General features: G+C 48.7%; 1 pseudogene; it reads right to left on the reverse strand.

Moving 5' to 3' along the window:
• Window positions 1–20,298, reverse strand: part of LOC138473491 (zinc finger protein 585A-like) — a 353,538-nt pseudogene that overhangs the window by 10,520 nt on the left and 322,720 nt on the right.

The raw sequence follows: 20,298 nt of genomic DNA on the forward strand, positions 1-20,298 counted from the left end.
TCCCACAAGGATCTTGTGTCTCCCCGACACTATACAATGTATTTACAAAACCCCTCTTCGATATTCTCGACTATCTGGGTGTCACCTATACCAATTATGCTGATGACACCCAGATACTCATGCCTATCACTGGTAACCGTGCTATTGACTCTAAAGCACTTAACAATGTTTGCTCTGTCATCCAGGCCTGGATAGCACATCATGGACTGTGTCTAAATGATGAAAAAACTGAGCTACTCACCCTAGGTTCACATACTAGACTCAGTAAACTGCACCTCGCCTTCAAATCCTTCATTATTGACGGGAATAGCATTAACGTTTCTAATGATACAAAAACACTAGGTATCTATCTTGATTCTACCCTGTCACTCACAAGACAAACTAATGCTGTGGTATCAGTATCGGCCTACACTTGCAAGCTTATAACAGCATGAAGACCTTTCTTAACGGACCCAACTGCATCATCCTCGCCAGAACCCTTGTTATGGCAAACATTGATTATTGTAACGCCCTATATTTAGGGACCAGCCAAAGAAATAGCAATAAGCTCCAGGTCACCCAGAACAATGCTATAAGGGTAGCTCTCAACATCCCTAGGAAACTTCCTATCTCTGACACACGACGTAGTCTACACTGGCTCCCTGTTGCCTAAAAAATATCACTCAAAACTCTTGCTTTGACTCACAAATCCCAAGCTTACCAGGCACCCATCTATCTTACCAACCACTTCACTGCCCACACTCCTAGCAGACCCTCAAGATCTGCCAAAGCCCACTCATTGTCTATTCCCAGATTGAAGCTCCAGAAGCCAGGGAGCTCCAGCTTCCCAGTCCTTGCCGCCAAAATCTGGAACACATTACCTCCTACACTCCGAGCTGAACCTTCTTACCATGCGTTTAAGAATAAAGTCAAAACTTGGCTCATCGACCAGGACCACACTACGTCATTTACGTAAACTTGCCGCTCTTCTACAACCATCTCTCTTTACCTCTTGTAATTATACTTTCCTACGTTAGTAACTGTGCCTCTGTTATAAATATGTTACTCACTCTAGTTTATATTGCCTCTTTGTAAGGTATGCACTCCTTGCTGCATTTTGTCATTGATGTACATCACTGTTATTATATGTACCTTTCCTTGTAACCATTGTACATTCCTTAAGAAATGCGCCCAGATGCCTTTGTGCCAGGTGCGCAATACAAATAAAGAAATGCTACCCTTTCCTCTCAGAATGGCTGGTGGCAGTGGTTTTACAACAAACTACCATGATTTTTCCCGACCGCTAACTGTTCGTAGCTCCGGTAGCATTAAATCGCGGGAGCCATGTTTTTCAAGATGGCATCTGAGCCTCCTTTGTTTAAAAAGATCCCAGTCTTTTTTTCACCATTTATTTGTGGAAAAGTCCTTCTAGAGTTTGTCTCTGTGCGCCAATCCAGGTTTGGTCCATTCGTTCATTCGCCTTTGGCAGGCTTAGGGATTGAAGACCGCCTCTGGTGCCTGAGTGTCTGGGATGGGCAGTAAGTGAGGGAGGTGCCCGAAATTCCCTGTGCTTAGTCTGCTAGGAGATCCAAGTGTACTCTGTGGTGATTGGCTGGCTGACTGTCTGGCAAGGACTGCCACCCTGCTGGGCGAGTGACAGCTAGGCTGGAATGAATGGGAGAGAACTGAATAAAAGGCGAGTCTCTTGGCTTGGAAGGCAGAGTCGACCACTGGAACAAAAGAACCGAAGTCGAGCTTGAAGAGGACGGCTGCTGCAACTCCTGGACCGTTGGTTTGCCCGGTGAAGCCCTGCTGCAGGTCCGAATCGCCAAGTTCACCTCGACAGAGAAGCCCCTGCAAGGACGACTTCTTCCTTTGAGTTGGTGGAATCAATCAACTCGACACGAAGCCACCTGGATACTCATCTTGGAGCCGATTGCATTTTCCTCAGAGTGCTGCAGGAAACTGTCTAGCCATGGAGAGAGACACCAGTTTGTGTGTTTGACTTACAGCTACCGGAATTGAAGTTTTGTGAAGCTTTTTGACTGTTCAAGTGCAGTGCAGGAGTCCCCCGAAGTCCTCCTTCTTGTCTCCACGACTGAGGCCCAGGAGCAGCGAGATCTGCAGGAACTGCCAGGAACAGAAGTCATCAGCTGACTTTTTCTTCATTTGTAAGGTACTGTAAAACCAGACTGCGAGTACTTACCTCTCGTGGTTAAAGTGCTTGACACTTTCCCAACTCATAGGCCTAATCTGCTTGTGACCAAACATATGATTCTTCTTGCTAAAAAACTATTCCTTAGAACTTTTGCAGGCACTTTTCTATTTAGCTACCAGAACTGCTTTATCCTATGCAAGACTTTAGCACATTGACTTTGGCCTAGCCTATTGAATTGAATATTCTGGTGAACTCTGAATATTTGCACTGTCTGAGAATAATTGTAAACTTTTACCAAATGGTACTGCTCTTTGATTCTGCTGTACCAGCGCCGCCTTTGGATTGAATCTGTTATATAACCTCTCTTGAACATCGCCTTCAGATTTCCGTGATATACTTACCGTACGTCTGGGACCATACTCCATTCCTGATGATTTATCTCTTTGGTCACAAATGAATTTCATCACTGCCCCTGGTACAATCCATCGATTTTGGGCCTCGAAAACGACCATTTGGGTCGAAGCGCGTGTCGGCTGTACAGAAACCAATTAAAACAATCTTTGTGTCTATGCTAGATTTGCACTTTGTGAATATAGCTACATAATTATTTTGAATCTATTTCATACCTGTTTGCTTTGCGTGTTTGACTGCATTCCCATACTAATTGTAACTTCTAATTGACTTTGAGCCTTGGAAGGGTAGGCTCTGTGGGACTGCGCACGCAGCATGCCTGGGTCCCAACCCGTAACTAAAGGTGGATAACCTAATGCACAGGCACCTTTTTTCAACCCCCTCCCCTCTTATCCAGTGCACACCTAACATGAGGACCGACCCCAAATACCCTCTCGCAACTACCAAGATCCAACAACCAGCACTCACCGCTCCATTGTCTCATCATACTATCAGTCCGATGGGATCACGATTCAGACAGCCACTTCTCACCCATAGCCTCCAAAACGAATACACCAGACACCAACACCTACCTCATGCAAAGGGCAAACAGACTGCCCCCTCAGCCCCGGCAGGGTGCCGAGCATCCGTCCAGCATATCAGATGATCAAGGTAACCCACCCAGTGCTACTACTGGATGTCCAACATCCAAAACTAACAGGAGACTACCTAGCCCCCGCCCCCTCCACATAATGGCATGTTAATTGCTGGGGATACAAACCCCCACCCCAATCCCCACAACTATCGCATCTTATGCCAGGGTTGTGTACCTCCCTCCAAAAATGTGGTGTAAAGACGGGGTACCAAACCCCCTTTCAATAATGTGGCAGCTGACCATACTCCCAACGCCCGTATACCGCCATTTCCACACCATGCACACCATGTGATTATCTTCTTTTGGAACTTTAGACTACCAATAAGTACCCAAGTCCATAAAAAATTGACGAAGAACCTGCGGAAGAAAATATTACATTGTTGCCATTGTCACATAACACAACCTGACCAATGCATTTTTCTCCTCAATATAACATAACTAATGTAACAGTCTAGTCAACAGAGGCCACAACATACATCCCCTCTTCGAGCAACTCCCACTCAGCCACAACCAATTTCAGCACGTGTTTTAACTCAACAGGCTTAACTCAATACCGGCCTCACATCACAAATAAGCCTAGTATTCTCTGTTATAAACAGTTAGATCCCTAATAAAAACAGATGAAATCTGGATCCAGTTCTTCCAAGACAGCAATCGAGGTGTCAACTTCCTCCCCAAACAAAACTCTGCACGCATGACAATGGCCCCAAGTCTCGTTTAAATGAGGGTCTAGCCCATCTATAGCCACCACACAGCCATCACAAAGTGCGGCGCCCCTATCACGAACTACCAATAACTATAAACGTGTCCTTTTAGATTTACTCCCCTTTCTGTGCCCACTTCAATTATGGGCATATTTTCCCTCACAATTTGATGCCCGTGAAACACTGCCGGCAACTCAGTCACAACACTATCCTCTGTATTGGCCAGTCAATCTTCTTTCCATACAGTGGGTCACCTTTCATAACATCTGTCGTGATGGGCTCGAGTAGTGCTCCACCATCGGCATCTCTGCTTGAAGCTACGCCATCAGCGCAGACCCTCTGTTTCCCGAGGAGAGCAAGGCTCCGTTCTTTAGAGGAAGGGACAACCTCGATGTGCGTGGAATGAATCAACAATTCGGCTGTTGAATACTTGGCTAACGTTATCATTATACATCAGGCAGAATGACTAACGTAGCTCATGCCTCTGCAAAGCCACCTGCTGCGTCTACTCAGGTAGCGCGCCCCTGGGAGGTATGTCCCTCGCGCTCTGCTGCATCTACTCAGGCAGCGCGCCCCTGGGAGGTATGTCCCTCGCGCTCTGCTGCATCTACTCAGGCAGCGCGCCCCTGGGAGGTATGTCCCTCGCGCTCTGCTGCATCTACTCAGGTAGCGCGCTCCTGGGAGGTATGTCCCTCGCGCTCTGCTGCATCTACTCAGGCAGCGCGCCCCTGGGAGGTATGTCCCTCGCGCTCTGCTGCATCTACTCAGGCAGCGCGCCCCTGGGAGGTATGTCCCTCGCGCTCTGCTGCATCTACTCAGGCAGCGCGCCCCTGGGAGGTATGTCCCTCGCGCTCTGCTGCATCTACTCAGGCACTGCGCCCCTGGGGGGTATGTCCCTCGCGCTCTGCTGCATCTACTCAGGCAGCGCGCCCCTGGGAGGTATGTCCCTCACGCTCTGCTGCATCTACTCAGGCAGCGCACCCCTGGGAGGTATGTCCCTCTCGCTCTGCTGCATCTACTCATGCAGCGCCCCCCTGGGAGGTATGTCCATCACGCTCTGCTGCATCTACTCATGCAATGTGCCCCTGGGAAGTATGTCCCTCACGCTCTGCTGCGTCTACTCATGCAGCGTGCCCCTGGGAGGTATGTCCCTCACGCTCTGCTGTGCCTACAGACTCATTCCCGCACTGTCCCTCCCTGCAGTTGTGATCGCGCTGACCTTCACTATAACTGGCGTTTATTCACTTATGGGCATGAGTCTCTCACTACTGCTGGCACTGGCTCACTAGTAGCCGCGCTGAATCTCTCATTGCAGACTCACCTTGAAGCAATAAAGTGGGAGTGTGTGCGCTAATACCACTTCAGTTTCGTTGTATTGCTCTCAGCAAAAATTCTTCCATAGTAAGATTGCCCCGATTACTAGCAGGCCTTTCCTCATTTCTCTCTGAAGCTGCATTCCAGCCCCCAAGTTCCCCTCACTGCTCAAGGCCCAAATGCTTACTATGGGCTAGGGTTTGGCTTACCTTTGGGGTCCGGTAGATGTCTCTTTTCCTTATGGTTCTAGACCGCACATCAGCTCTGCAGTCTTCTGCTTCTTCTCAACTTCCCCTTTATTTATATTTTCTGTTTAGGCATGGTTCATGGGTTCTTTGAGATCCTGGTCGCCACGGTTAGATCCTGCTACAACAAAGAGGAGACAGAAGCACTCTGCAAGTAAGTCCTTTACTTAGGCTCAAGTTACAGGAATAAGGTAACAAGATGTAAGAGAAAGTAAGTTACATAAAGGAGAAACATCCACCAGCCCCCTTACTCTAGGCCAGGCTCTCTTCAACTGACACACACCGGAACCTAGAGGAGGCACCATTCCAGGCACACCTGACTCAGGAAGACCAAGTCACAAAACCAATCCACCTCATAAGGGAAAAATACTAAACACTAAAGGTGTGTCTAGCAAATAGAACCCAGAGGAGGGAACATTCCACACATACTGCACTGACTCAGGAAGACCGAGTCACAACACCAATCCACCTCATAAGGGAAAAATACTAAAACACTAAAGGTGCGTTTAGCAAATACTTGCTCCTTTCCATAAACACGCCCAGAGCATTCATGATCTGATACTGGAGGAAGACTTGGATATCACTTGCATTACAGAAACATGGCTGCAGTACCCTATTGGACCCACATGCACCATCACTGCCCCTGCGGGATATATCATTCACCATAAAAACAGAGAGACTGGGATGGGGGAGTCGCCATGATAGTCAGGGACTCTGTTCACATGTTCCGCTCCACAACAAAATGTACTGGATGTGAAATCTTACATCTTAAACACCCCCCCACAGATAACAGCAGCAACAACATATTCTTGATACATAGACCCCATCTTTAACATCAGATTTAATGAAGAAATCATGCAACAACTTAACATCCTGAAGGGCACTAGCACGGCCACATTGTTGCTGGGGGATTTCAATAGATGGTGTGGTCATTCCAAAGCCAAAGAGGCTATTAACCTCGAGAAGACGTTGAATAATATCGATTACAGGGTCATGAACGCTGATCCTACCATGGCAAACGGGAACCAACTTGACTGGGTTGTTACGCATAACCTAGAGACTAGTGGGTAAACAACCATGCCGTGCATTTGGACAGACCACTTTAAAGTGTCATTCACTTTGTGCATAAAATATCCTCAACAGAAAAATAACTAATGAGCAGAAGAGACTACAAAGCAGGAATTACAAGAAATTTGAGACCGCACACCTAGAACAGTACATAATGAAAGTTTTGAGGGAATCCAAAGAGGAGGATTCGTGTGATGAACTCATCTCAAACTATATATACACCATGTAAAAGAGCTGGCGGACCAGAGGGCACCACTAAGGTCTAAATTGGTCAGACGAAATAGAAACCATCGAAAATGGTTTGACTCCAAATTAGTAGAGCTAAAGAAAGGAAAAAAGGAACAGACAGGGCAGCTGGCTGAAGAACCCATCGCAGGCCAATAAGGAAAGTTGGAAAGAAATTGAGAAAACTTTGTGAAGCAAAAATGACCTACTTTAACGAACAAATTAGGGCAGCCGCAAATTCCGCCAGTAGAAGCCAAAAGCATTAGCATCTACTTTTACACCGTCCCAGGAAGATTGCGATATGGTTCAGGCAGCCTTCTCAAACAACATTAAAGACAGGGATCTGATAATAGATGCTCAGATATCATCCAAGGTCCAGGTCGACCCGCCCATCATGAGAAAATTATTGAATCATCAAGAAACTTTCAATTTCCATAATGTCACAACTGAAGACATGGCTAAATCGCTGTCCTCAATGAAACCTATATCGTGTGCCGAAAATGTCCTCCCTCTGAAGAGTATTCTGGAGAATATAAACATCTTTGCCCCACTGCTCACTAAGACTGTTAATGCAACCTTCCGTAACAGAGTAGTGGCAACAAGCATCAAAACAGTAACCATCACACCACTGGTGAAGAAACCATTGTTAGATCAAAGGGAAACGGGAATTTTGAGACCTATAACAAATTGCAATTTCCTCCTCAAGGAGATTGATAAGAGTGCCACGGCTCAACTGCAGTCCCATGTTGAAGGAAAACACGATATTACATAATCGACAGTCGGGTCTCCGAGCAGCTCATAGCACGGGAAGAGCAATGCTTGATTGACAAACGCACACGCTGACCATAATAGACAAAGGGAACACATGGCTACTCTTACTCCTTGATCTAAGCGCCACATTCATTCTTTTGGACCATGAACAGCTCCAACAGTGACTTGAGAAGGTGGCAAATTGCTCCAAAGGAGCCAGCAGCTGGTTGGCTTCTTTCCTAACAGACAGGAAATCTAAGGTCCATTGGGGGGGATACATTTTCCCATGAGACCTCCATACTCTGTGGTGTCCCTCAAGGTGCCAGTTTATCGCCGTTCTTTTTCAACCTCTACCTCAGATCCACCTGTGTAGCTTTAGATAACATCGGTGCACATTTCACCATCTACGCAGACGATACCCAGTTGGTGGTAGAGCCGAGTGGTAACTACTCACAGGATAGTACCAAAGTAAAGGCCCTATATAAAACAACTGAAACCTAAATGCGCCTTGAAAGACTTGTGTATAGGTGCATTATAAATGCCATATCATATTATATCATGGACATTTGGATGTACCTTAATGGCAACAAAACAGAACTGATGGTTTTCGGCCCTCACCAAGCTCGGGCCAAGTTGGATCCTCAATACGAGCCATTTCGCATCAGAGACTACCCCATACAGGTAGTAGGCAATGTGAAGACACAAGGGATGTTTTTGGAAGGCTCAATGAGTGCAGAAGCACGGGTTATATTTGTGAGTAAAAACGGTTCCTTCTATCTTCAGCTCCTTAGAGCAATGCAACCCTACCCGAGTGTGGGAAACTGTGCAGACATCGCCAGAGCTACCATATTGTCTCGGCTGGACTACGGCAATGCTCTACTACTAGGAATAAGTCGTGCATAACAAAATGCCAAGTGATTCAGAACAACACAGAATAGTGAAAAAGAAAACCAGGAAAGAGCACACCAGCAAAGACAGAAGGGACATGCATTGGCTGTCAGTGGAGGACAGGATCGAGTTCAAGGCTTTGACCCTGGTTCATAGATGTCTACATGGGAAAGCTCCAGCATACCTGAAGGAAAAGATCACTCGCTATGTACCGGGGCGAACCCTGAGATCAGAAGCACGGGGCCAGATCATAGTTGCACCTCAGAAGTGATCCAACGGCTTGGGTAATGCCTTCCCTATAAAGGCTGCAACCAAATGGAACCACCTACCACTACAACTAAGACTAGAGTCAACATACACTGTCTTCAGCAAGAAACTTAAAACTCCCCTATTTCAGTGAAACCAGGTCAGGGTTAGACTAGCTTAGTGAGACAGTACTCTATCAGGTTTCTTGTTAATTGTCCTGTCATACCGTTAGTCCCCTGTCTATGCCTTAGTGTTGGCGCCCCGATGCCAGCGGGCTAACGGCATGGTACAAGTAAATACATTAAAAATAAAATAATAAATACAATCAAGATATGGGTTGTGATGGGGAGAAGGGGTGGGAGGAATGGAGACTCTTTGGGCCAGCATATCAAGCTACAGAATGCGACAGGGGCCGAGGGGTCAGGAGGGGGACATAGTTTCTTTTTGATTGGATGGACATTTGTCTTCAGGGGACTCCTGAAATAAGTTGAACATGTTTAAAACCTGATTTTTAATCACTGTTCATCCAATCTCTCCGTTGAGGGGCTGGGATTGCTCGTTATTCTCCCTTGAGGGGCTGGGATTGCTCGTTATTCTCCCCTTGAGGGGCTGGGATTGCTCGTTATTCTCCCCTTGAGGGGCTGGGATTGCTCGTTATTCTCCCTTGAGGGGCTGGGATTGCTCGTTATTCTCCCTCAAGGGGCTGGGATGGCTCGTTATTCTCCCTCGAGGGGCTGGGATGGCTCGTTATTCTCCCTTGAGGGGTTGGGATTGCTCGTTATTCTCCCTCAAGGGGCTGGGATGGCTCGTTATTCTCCCTCGAGGGGCTGGGATGGCTCGTTATTCTCCCTCAAGGGGCTGGGATGGCTCGTTATTCTCCCTCAAGGGGCTGGGATGGCTCGTTATTCTCCCTCGAGGGGCTGGGATGGCTCGTTATTCTCCCTTGAGGGGCTGGGATGGCTCGTTATTCTCCCTCAAGAGGTTGGGATGGCTCGTTATTCTTCTTTGCTCAATACAACATGAGGCCACTTTGAAAACAATGTCCAGGGCCACTATTGGTTCCTAGCCCAGTCACAGTGTACGATGATGGGGCGGGGGGACACTGCACAGAAACGGACGAGGAGGCATGGAGTGCACAAGTATGCAGGCCATGAGACAAGCCACATCAGACACAAAGAACAACGCGTGCAGAGTGGCATATATAGATCACTGCAGTTATTTACCTTTTGCAGTCTGTGCTCCTTGCTTTTTGCTGAACACGAGGACACACCAATACAGTATTCAGGTCTGGGGAAAGAAAACATTATCATGTGCTTAATTCATCTACCTCTCACCCCCTCTAGATCAACCTCCCATACACAAGACACCTCTCATAGATGGTTCACTCCTCTCCTCAAATCCCTCAAAACACTAGACTACACCTTAGTGTGCAGATGTCAGGCTGGCCCATCTCCCCATAACAGAGCAGCCTACGCCTGTCAGATCCAAGCCTGCAACGCAGAAATCCAGAAGGCCGAAAAATCCTTTAACGCAAACAGAATTCTCAACGACCAAAGCAGCAGCAAGGAACGCCACAATATCATCTCAAAATAAGTAATTCCCATGCCGCCCCCCCCTGCTCCCATCTCCGAAGCACTCTGTGATGCCCTCTCTATTTATAGAACGTCGGTGGAAAGAGGTTGCACCCTCGCCCCAAACCTAGCAGCACCCCCACACTGATCATTTACACCCCTGCCTGACCCCTCTAACTGCTAACCCCATATTCTCCTGTTTCCCTCCCATCTAGACAGGCATTCCTTAAGCTACTTGCCAGGAGCCATCTGTCTAGATCCCCGAAAGACCCATGCCCTCCTGCACTCCTCAAAGAAATCTTTACTTCAACCTGAGCAGGCAGCATCACAAGATCCATCCTTAACTCCTCCCTCACCTCAGGCATCTTCCCAGCAGTATTCAAGACATCACACATCAAACGCCTCCTCAAAAAATCCCCACTTTACCCCCTCTTTCCAGCCGACTACGGACCCATTTCTAACACCACATTTCTTAGCCAAACTCACTGACCAAACGGCTGACTCCCAGCGTTGCCTCTTCAATTAATCCAATCACCTTCTCAACGCTACCCAGTCCGGCTTCAGATCCCCCTGTGGAACAAAATCATCCCTATTCCCCATCTGGGATGAGCCCCAAAAGCACTGCGCACGAAGAAGGCTGTGCCGCACTACTCCTCCACTTGCCAGCGGTGTTCAACACCATTGACCACAGCATCCTCACTGACCGACTCCACTCACTCAGCATAAGGGGCAAAGCACTAAGATGGATTTCTGTATTCCTCGCCGACAGATACCAAATCACCCACCTCCCTCCCTCCAGCTTGGCCCTCCTCCCTGTCACCAATCGAGTTCCTCAAAGCGCCTGCCTATCGCTGCTAGTCTTCCACCTCTTCATCAGCCCTCCCCCCGCCCGTTTTCATCCACAAACCCTAACCTGCTACAGCTATGCAGACACCCAAATCATCTTTAAGAGCCCTAGGTCCGTCACCACCCCCCACCCTGACCTCGCCCTCTGCCTCTTAGACATCAATCATTGGAGAATGACCAACCACCTCCCCTCCTCAATCTCAGAAAAAAAGAAATTATGCTCTGTGGGCAGATGGCTTTTTCCCCCCAAACCACCCATTCGACATCCTCCCTAGCCCTCCCCCACCGCATCCATCACAGTAAAAAACCTGGGATGCACCATGGACGTTAAACTGACACGCTCATATCGCATTAACACAGTGTCTAAATCTTGCTATCTACATTCTCAGGCGCATCTTCCCTTACCTCTCCTACCTTCGCAGTCACTGTAATCTTGTCCATCGTCATCTCACACCTAGACTATGCCAACTCCCTTTACCTGGGAAACCCTGTATATCAGAAAGCTCCAACGGGTCCAGAACTGCAAAGCTAGGCTCCTCAAGTCCTGGCTATTCCCCCAGCACCCTGATGAACCCTGCCCTCGTCTGGTTAGTCAACCACTTTTCAGGTAGGGATGGGCAGCACCAAACTTCCATTCAATCACTGAATGACCGTGAGAATAATCCCATAATCTCCAGCAGGCAACAGGACAGAATCCCTGCCACATCTACGAAGCCAAGAAGCCAGCCAGAACACAGAGGTACACTCCATGCTTATGGAAGATACCCGAAGGCAAGGTCTCCCACCCGCATGCATCTGCTATCATATGATACACCGCACAACACCTCTGCCATTACAATGCAGCCATCCTCCATGACAAAAATGTGGTCTAGCAGGACACATAATGAGTCTCCTACTCTCACATACTTAGCGCAAACGTCTGTGAAGACAAGGCCCTGTTTGCGCATCAGGGGCATTCATTTTGTTCGGATCTCGGAGAGGGCAGGACCCCCCTCCCAATCACCAGCGTCATTCCCTACAGCTGCCTTAACCCCCTGTTATAATGTAGTCTTGTCTTATGTCACTGGCCTGGAGTGCTTGATGTTAGAATGTTGATGCATGAATGCAGCTCAGGAGAATGTTGGGTGCATCTGTGAGTGAATGTTCTGAGTGTGTCAGTTGGGGGCCTGAGCTGGAGTGTGAAGGATGGCCGGTGGGTCTACTCTATACTTATGTCCTGTCCTGTCAACTATGTCACTGTAAATACCCTCGAGAGAAACTGGATGATGTACATTTGTAACTATGTAAATAAAGCTGCCTGGATCAAACACAATGACTCCACAGCAGCTCTGTGTCTCGAGTCTCAGCTTTACTATCTCAAATACACTTTATTAAACCCCCTCGCACTACAGGAGCAGCTGGCTCCCCACATGCACTTCTCGTGCACTTTCCACCTGAAAGGTAAGGTCGCCGTTTCAACCAGAAGCTAGTTTTTTGACCAAGTACATGTTACTTGCATCATAGATACTGCTGATTTTCTCGTTCTTCATTAGATCACACAAGGCTATTGCCTGCTCCTTAGATAGCCGCCTGCTCTCCTACAGAGGCCAGCGTTGCGTTGCTAGAAAACAGTTTACTTTTGAATTGTGCCTTTCTGCTGGCAGGCGGAAGCCGGCCCGTTTGCACAAAGGCCCCTGAAGACAAGGCCCTGTTTGTGCTTAGGAGTGCGGTGCGGTGCCGTTACCACCTTTACTGATGTACACAAAGGTAGGCTGCCCACCCCTGCTCGCTATTACATTGACTCCGCACTCCTCCTCATGACTGGCAGGTAAGGTGGCTTTTCTTCACCAACAAGGGACCGGTAGGCTTTTAGCCTTCCCACTGTCTCAAAGGCCCACCTCTAAGGTCCCCGTCAGCTTCCTGTCCACTGACAGACCGATAAAGGCCACCCGTTATCTGGCACAGCCCAACCCTCCAAGAGGCTGCCACCACTTGACAATCGGACTATCATGTCTTCTCCGACCACATTCTGCATATGTACTCATCTTAAGCTGTTTATATACTCACCTTTACCATTCTTACTCCCATCTTTATTCCCCTAAACACTCTTCCCTCATTTTACTTGAAAGTCTAACTTGGGTGTTTTTGCATTTTACTTGAAAGTCAAACTTGGGTGGTGTTTTGCATTTTACTTGAAAGTCAAACTTGGGTGTTTTTGCATTTTACTTGAAAGTCTAACTTGGGTGTTTTTGCATTTTACTTGAAAGTCAAACGTGGGTGGTGTTTTGCATTTTACTTTGGCTATCAACTGTAACCTGTTAGCTCTGTGACTGCTATATACCGCTGTATTTGCTTCTCCTCCCTCTGCCTCCACTCCCCACACATATGGCGCTTTTGGTTTTTCCCATCTATCAACTATCCCTCTCTTCTTACTAAGTCTGGAAAGAAGTTTAAAAAAAGATATCCTGGCTTCGAACCCTGGTCTCGCTATCGCTGATACTTATACCAGTGCCTCTTCCAGACAAAACCTCATGGACATCCTCTTTGTTGTTCCTTCGCCGGATCTATGGACCCCCCATGTGATCACTGTGCTCTCTCCCGTCTCCTCCTCTCCCATTAACGGTGGCACTCGCTTGGAAGTCCTCATGGCTTCATTTGACTCCTCCAGAGTCATCCTTAATGTCTACCTAAATGGCATTGTCATGGTCCAAGGCCCTCAGGCCAACCTCCTCCTCTTCAACAGGCGCTTTCCTCGCCTCATCAACTTCCTTTCCTCTCCGGCTGTCCCCTCCTCTTATTCCTTGGCTACCTTGCCCACTCTTCCTTCCCTCTCCTCTGCCCCTCTTCAGGTTCCATCCACAACTCCGCAGGGCGTACCTCTGATTTGTACCCCTCCCCAGAAGGTCTTTAAGGCAGGCAACCTTCTTCATCTTGCCACTCTAAATTCCCGCTCTGCTGTCAAACACTTCTCTGACATCTGCCATGTCCTTGAAGAATTGGACCTTGATGTCCTCAGTCTTATGGAGACACGGTTCACGGCCAGCTCAGTCACAAGCTTTGACATTCTCCTCCCTGATGGCTACAAGATCCTCTCCGCACCCAGATCCACCCGGCCCGGAGGTGGTGTAGCCCTGATCTTTCCTGAGTGGATTCCGGGCACTATCATTCCCACTCAGATTTACTCCTCTTTCGAATGCCTTGTCTGCAGACTCTCAATCTCTCCTAGCCACTCTCTTACTGTTGCTACTCTCTACCGGCTCCCTGGGCAAATCACCTCTTTTCTCTCTGAGTGGTCCGACCTCGCCTCCTCCCTCCTGACTGCTACCACTAAACTCCTCCTCCTTGGTGACCTCAACATCCATCTCGATTCCCCCTGTCCCTCATCTCTGCTTTTTCGCGACCTTTGTGATTCCCTCTCCCTCTCTATCCTCGCATCTGGCCCGGCACACTCTGCAGGACACACCCTCGATGTCCTGATCTCTTCTGGCCTACCCCTCTCTATCCCTCTGACCACTCCTCTCTCTGGGAGTGACCACTGCCTTCTCTCCTCCCAACTCTCACTTTCGTCCCCTCAAGCCAAGCTCACCCCAGCACTGCCACCTACCTTCTTGGACATCCGACCTATGAAGCGTGTGTCAGTTGAGGCTTTCGCTGCCACCTTCTCCCCACCCTCTCCTCCTCTGGCTGAATCACACCCAGACACAACCTTTTCCCTTCTCTACTCTTCCATTTCTGAAACTCTTGATGCTCTTGCCCCTGTCATGAGGATCCGCTTGAAGTCCCAAGCCAAGTGTAATTCCTGGTATGATTCAGACCTAGCTACACTTAAACGTAGGTGTAGGGCGGCTGAGAGGAAATGGAGGGCTTCATGCTCATGCTCTGACAAACTGGCATGTTGCCTGGTCCAAAGGCAATACCGACTCTCTGTCCTCACCAAGAAGCGAGTCCACTTTCAAGCCCGTGTCTCTGCGGCCTCTAACAACTCGGCTGAACTCTTCAAAATCTGCAAGGAGCTTGCCAACCCTGCTGCAGTCTCTTCCCCTCCCCTTACCTCCCAAGCTCTCTGCAACGACCTTGCCTCTCACTTTATCTCAAAAACCAAGGACATCTTGTCCTGCCTCTCCTACCCTCCCCCTCCAATTCCCCTTCCCCCTGCGCTTACTAACCCTCCCTTAATCACCCCCCTCCCTCCTTCTATTCCTTTCCCCTTTTCTCGCCTGTTGAGGTCGCTAGACAAGTCCGATCTATGAAAGCCTCGTCAAAACAGGTTCATCCCTGCTCCTCCAAAAACATCAAGGACCACATTGACATCTTCGCTCCAACCTTTGTCAATTTCTGTAACCATTCCTTTTCCTCAGGATCTTTCCCCTCCCCTCTGAAACACTCCATTGTGCATCCTCTCCTCAAGAAACCTACAGCTGATCCTTCATGTCCAGCTAACTATCGCCCAATCTCCATTACTCCCTTCCTTGGCAAACTCCTTGAGAAGCTTGCCATCTCTCAGCTTAATCGTCATACTGACTCTGTTGGTCGTCTCCATGACCACCAGTCTGGTTTCAGAGCAGCCAGAAGCACGGAAACTGCTCTCCTGAACATCCGTGAAGATCTACTCTCCAACCTTGACTCTAACATTCCCTCTGTTCTCATCCTACTTGATCTCTCTTCTGCCTTTGACACGGTCAACCATACCATCCTGCTCAACCACCTCCGTGAGAACCTGGGTATCACTGATCAGGCTCTTGCCTGGCTGACCTCTTGCCTCTCTGATCGACCCTCCCAGGTCCAACTTGGGTCCTTCCTATCCTCCATCTTCCTCTCTACCTGTGGTGTTCCCCAGGGGTCTAACCTCTCGCCCTGGCTTTTCAACCAATACCTGGCAACTCTCGCCCACTGCATTGCCACACTATGCTCAAATTGCCAGTGCTACGCTGACGACACTCAACTCATTTTCAGGCTGCCCTCGGCCACCTCCTCTCCCTCTCTCATCTCCGACTGCCTAACTGCCATTCAAGTTTGGTGTGCTGCCAATGAACTTTGTCTGAATGCCAGTACGACTGAGATCCTCCACATCGGCACTCCTTCCCCATCATTTCCGATCTCTCTCTGGCTGGCCTCGCTTGGCCCTCCTCCTATCCCCACCTGTGAGGCTAAGAACCTCGGGGTCATCTTTCACTCCACACTCTCCTTCTCCACCCACATCTGAGGTCTCAAAAAAGTCCAACTTCCTTCTGCACCTCCTCAGAGGTACTCTTCCGTTCCTCTCCTTCCCCCAGAAGCTCACTGTCTCCCAAGCTCTGGTTCTCTCCAAGCGGGACTATTGTAACAGCCTCTTTCTAAATCTTCCTGCGTCTACTCTCCGCCCTCTGCAACTAATCCAGAACAGGACTGCGAGACTTGTCCTCGGCCTCAAGCCCTGGAATTGTATCTCTCCAGCTCTGAAATCTCTCCATTGGCTCCCAGTGGATGCAAGGATTAAATTTAAAACCCTATGCATTGTCCACAAGGCATTCTGGGGCCTGGGTCCAAAATACCTTCAGCTATCCCTCCACAAATACCTCTCCTCTCAAGCTCTTCGCTCCTCTACCGCTAACTCCCTCAGGGTCAGTCGTTTTTCAAAGAAACAAGCTGGGGGTAGATCTCCGTCTTCGGCGGGGCCCTCCCTCTGGAACAGCCTCCCGGCCACTCTAAAACTTGAGGAGAACCATCTCAGGTTCCGAAGCACCTAAAGACTTTCCTCTTTGCTTCTGCCTTTGCTCCCCCTCTCCCTTACTGATCTGCTTAATCCTGGCACTGTGCACCTGGCCACCCTCTGCCCCCTGGGCCCTGGTACCTGTTCACCTTCCCACCCTTTCTGCACGGCCTTCTGGCCACCCCTTGCACTGGGGACTATATCTGTACCCATACAGTCCCCCAATACCCCTTTTTCTTCTTTCATGCACTTATCAGACTTACCCAGTTCTGCTGGCGTAAGCACATCACTTGCCAAGTGTTGGCTGCACTACCCCCATTTATTTCTCCATTATCTATTTTATTTGATTTTATTATTTATCTGTCTCCCCTCTGCTCCGCAGTCTCCACTCTCCCCCTTCCATGCACTTTTCCACTTTTCCTTTCCCATGCACTTGCACGTTCTCAATGTCACTGGGCCTAGTAAGATTGTTGTTCTGTTATCTCCCCTGTATCCCCTCCCTTGCCTTGTCGCGCTCTGAAACACTCGTGTACGAGTGCGTTACAAATAAAATATCATATCATATCATACAACCATTAAGGTACCACATAATAGACTTGTTAAAGTGCTCTCGGCCCACTCTGTGCCGCACTTCTTTGATGCCAAGTGTGCCATAATACTGTATTTTTGCCCACTCTGGGGCCATACGAATTGTGCTAAAAACGGTATCCTGCCCACTCAGGGGCTGTACGAATTGTGCCATAATAGTGTATTTTTACTCTCTCTGGGGCAGTATGAATTGTGCCATAAAAATGTATTTTTGCCCTCTTTGAGCCATACAAATTGTGTCAAAAACTGTATCTTGCCCACTCTGGGCCATACGTATTGTGCTAAAAACTGTATTTTGCCCACTTTGCCCTGCATTACATTGATGCTCAGGCATACAAAAACAAATTGCATTCTGCCCACACTGGGCCGTACGTGTTGTGCAAAGAAAATTATATCTTGCCCACTCTGAGCCGTGTCCAGTTTGCCTCATATTATACTGATGCTCATTTGTGCGAGAAAAAAAAGTGTTTTTGCCCTCTCTGTGCCGTGTACACCCATACATTCCAATGTATCTGACTACACCACCCCGGCCACCACACATGTCTACACATTAATACACTCCCCAGACGCCTCCCTCACTTCATCCCCTCATCGCAATAGTTCTCACACTAGCCACACTCCTGCACACAGACCCAGCAGCCACATTGACTACGGCCAACAGACACCTCGCCTCATTCTCGCCCTAAAAGTTTGTTAGGCCAGCTAACGCTGCCACCATGAGCAAATTCTCCACCCTTCCAGGCTCTCTAAACACACTTAAAAACCAGAAACTCCAGATTCAGAGCACACACTGAGCCCTCACTGCATCCTAGCCTCCCCGACACTATGGCAAGGAGAAATCTTAAACTAGACTCTCGCACCAAACCCACTTACTCACCCCCCCATCACACCACACACAAACACACCCATAGCAAGCTAGTGCCACCACACCAGACAACACCTCAGCGTCTCCTCACACAATCCACCTACATCCTCCTACCCCCCTCTACCAAACCTATCTGCATCACCACCTCCTCATTCACCCCTGCCCTGCACTCCACCAGCTCCCCTCCCCACTCCTCCAACCCTAAAAAAATAGGCCTCCCCATGCCCTCAAATGTGCCCTTATCAACGCCTGATCTCTCCCCGCTCACACCCTCGAGATTAACGACCTCATCACCACCCTTGACCTAGACCTACTTGCCATCACGGAAACTTGGCTCCATGAGGCCTCCGTCCCAGCCATCTTGCTCGCTCTTACACAGGGCTACTCCATCCTCCGCCAGGACAGTTGCTCTCATATCCAGGGACGAGCTCCCCATCAGGCTGTGCAATTACACCAAGGAAGGCAACTATCCCTGTCTGCAAACTGCACTATAAACATACATATCATATACAGGCCTCCATATACAGGCCTCCTGGCACAGCCCCCAACTTCCAAGGGCATCTCCTACATGTTCTAAGCAACAATCTAAAACCCTCCACTAAAACCATCCTACTCTGTGATCTCATTCTCAGTCTTGCTGACCCCCAAGGACAAAGCAGCCTCAACCCTTGCCAGGGAACTCAAAGACCTTGGATTCACACGAAAAGTTACTCACTCAACTCAATCCAAAGGCTGCACCCTCGATTGGGTGGCAGACCTCAACTGCTCCTCCACCATTACCGCCAACTCAGCTTACCCGTGGAAAGACCCTAATCGCATCCAATTCTGGGTCCCCAGCAAATTACTCTCCTATGCCCCCCCCAGCTAAGGTCAGAAGCTCCATAAAAACTCACATCAGACAACCTTTGCCCCCTCCTGAATGTCAAGGAACTGAAACCCCCATTCGCAAATGACCCTAACACACCCGCGGACTTCTATGCTCACACTCTCACCAAAGCCATTGACACCATAGCCTGATTGAAGCTAAAAAAAAGAGAAAGAAAAAGCCATGCATACTAATTCCTGGTTTACGGATGACTTACTAGCCCTCCGCACCAGCAAACGCACTGCTCTAACCAACTGGCAGTCCATCCCCTGTGACTCCACCAATGAAGAATTCAAAAGAATATCAGCGCAATATAAAAAGCTATATTCCAGGCCAAGGCTAACACCTTCAACCTACGGATCTCTAAAGCTAACTCCAAATTCTCCATCTTTAAAGATCTCACCACCCCACCCACCAGCCCCGATGAAATCAGAAAAGATGAAGCCTGGTGCTCTAGCATACAGGCAGCACCACTAAACAAAATTACTCTTCTCCAAGACAAAATACAAACACAACGCAAAGCACTAACCAAAGCCGACCGTCATGCCATACCTAGCACCCCCCCACATAAGCCTCCCACCCCTCTCTTCTCCTTCAGAGACGCCTCAGAAACAGAAGTCAGATCTCCTCCAACAACTTAAACCCTCCACGTGTAAAGGAGACATCTGTCCACCCAACATTATCAAAGACTGCGCTGATTCCCTGGCTCCTCTCATCACAGCATTCATTAATGCTTCATTTACCACAGGTACTGTCCCGTCCAGCCTAAAAGAAGCTTTGGTCCGCCCCCTTCTTAAAAAGTCCTCCCTAGACCCCTCATCCGCTAACAACTACCACCCTATGGCCAACATCCCATTCCTCCTTAAAATCCTAGATAAAGCGGCACACAATCAGATCCAACACTTCCTTGAATCCAACACCATCCTAGGTAAAACGCAATCAGGATCCGCAAAAGGCCATGGCACCGAAACCGCCATTCTGGACCCAAAAAAACAAATAACCGAGATATTGGACAAAGGCAAACAAGCCCTTTTATTGCTATTAGACCTGTCAGCCGCATTTGATCTTGTGTATCACAAAATTCTTACCTCTCACCTCACCAATGCAGCTCACTTTTCTAAACAGGCCTCCTCTTTGATAAACTCCTTCCTAGAAGGTAGAGCCATAAAAGTATTCTCAGATCTGGCAAACGCAGCTCCTACCACTATCTACTGCAGTGTTCCCCAGGGCTCGTGCACTGCACTGACCCTCTACAACCTGTTTACTAAGCCCC

This window comes from Ambystoma mexicanum, chromosome 8 (assembly GCF_040938575.1).
Source record: "Ambystoma mexicanum isolate Mex_15411 chromosome 8, UKY_AmexF1_1, whole genome shotgun sequence".
Lineage (NCBI taxonomy): Eukaryota > Metazoa > Chordata > Amphibia > Caudata > Ambystomatidae > Ambystoma > Ambystoma mexicanum.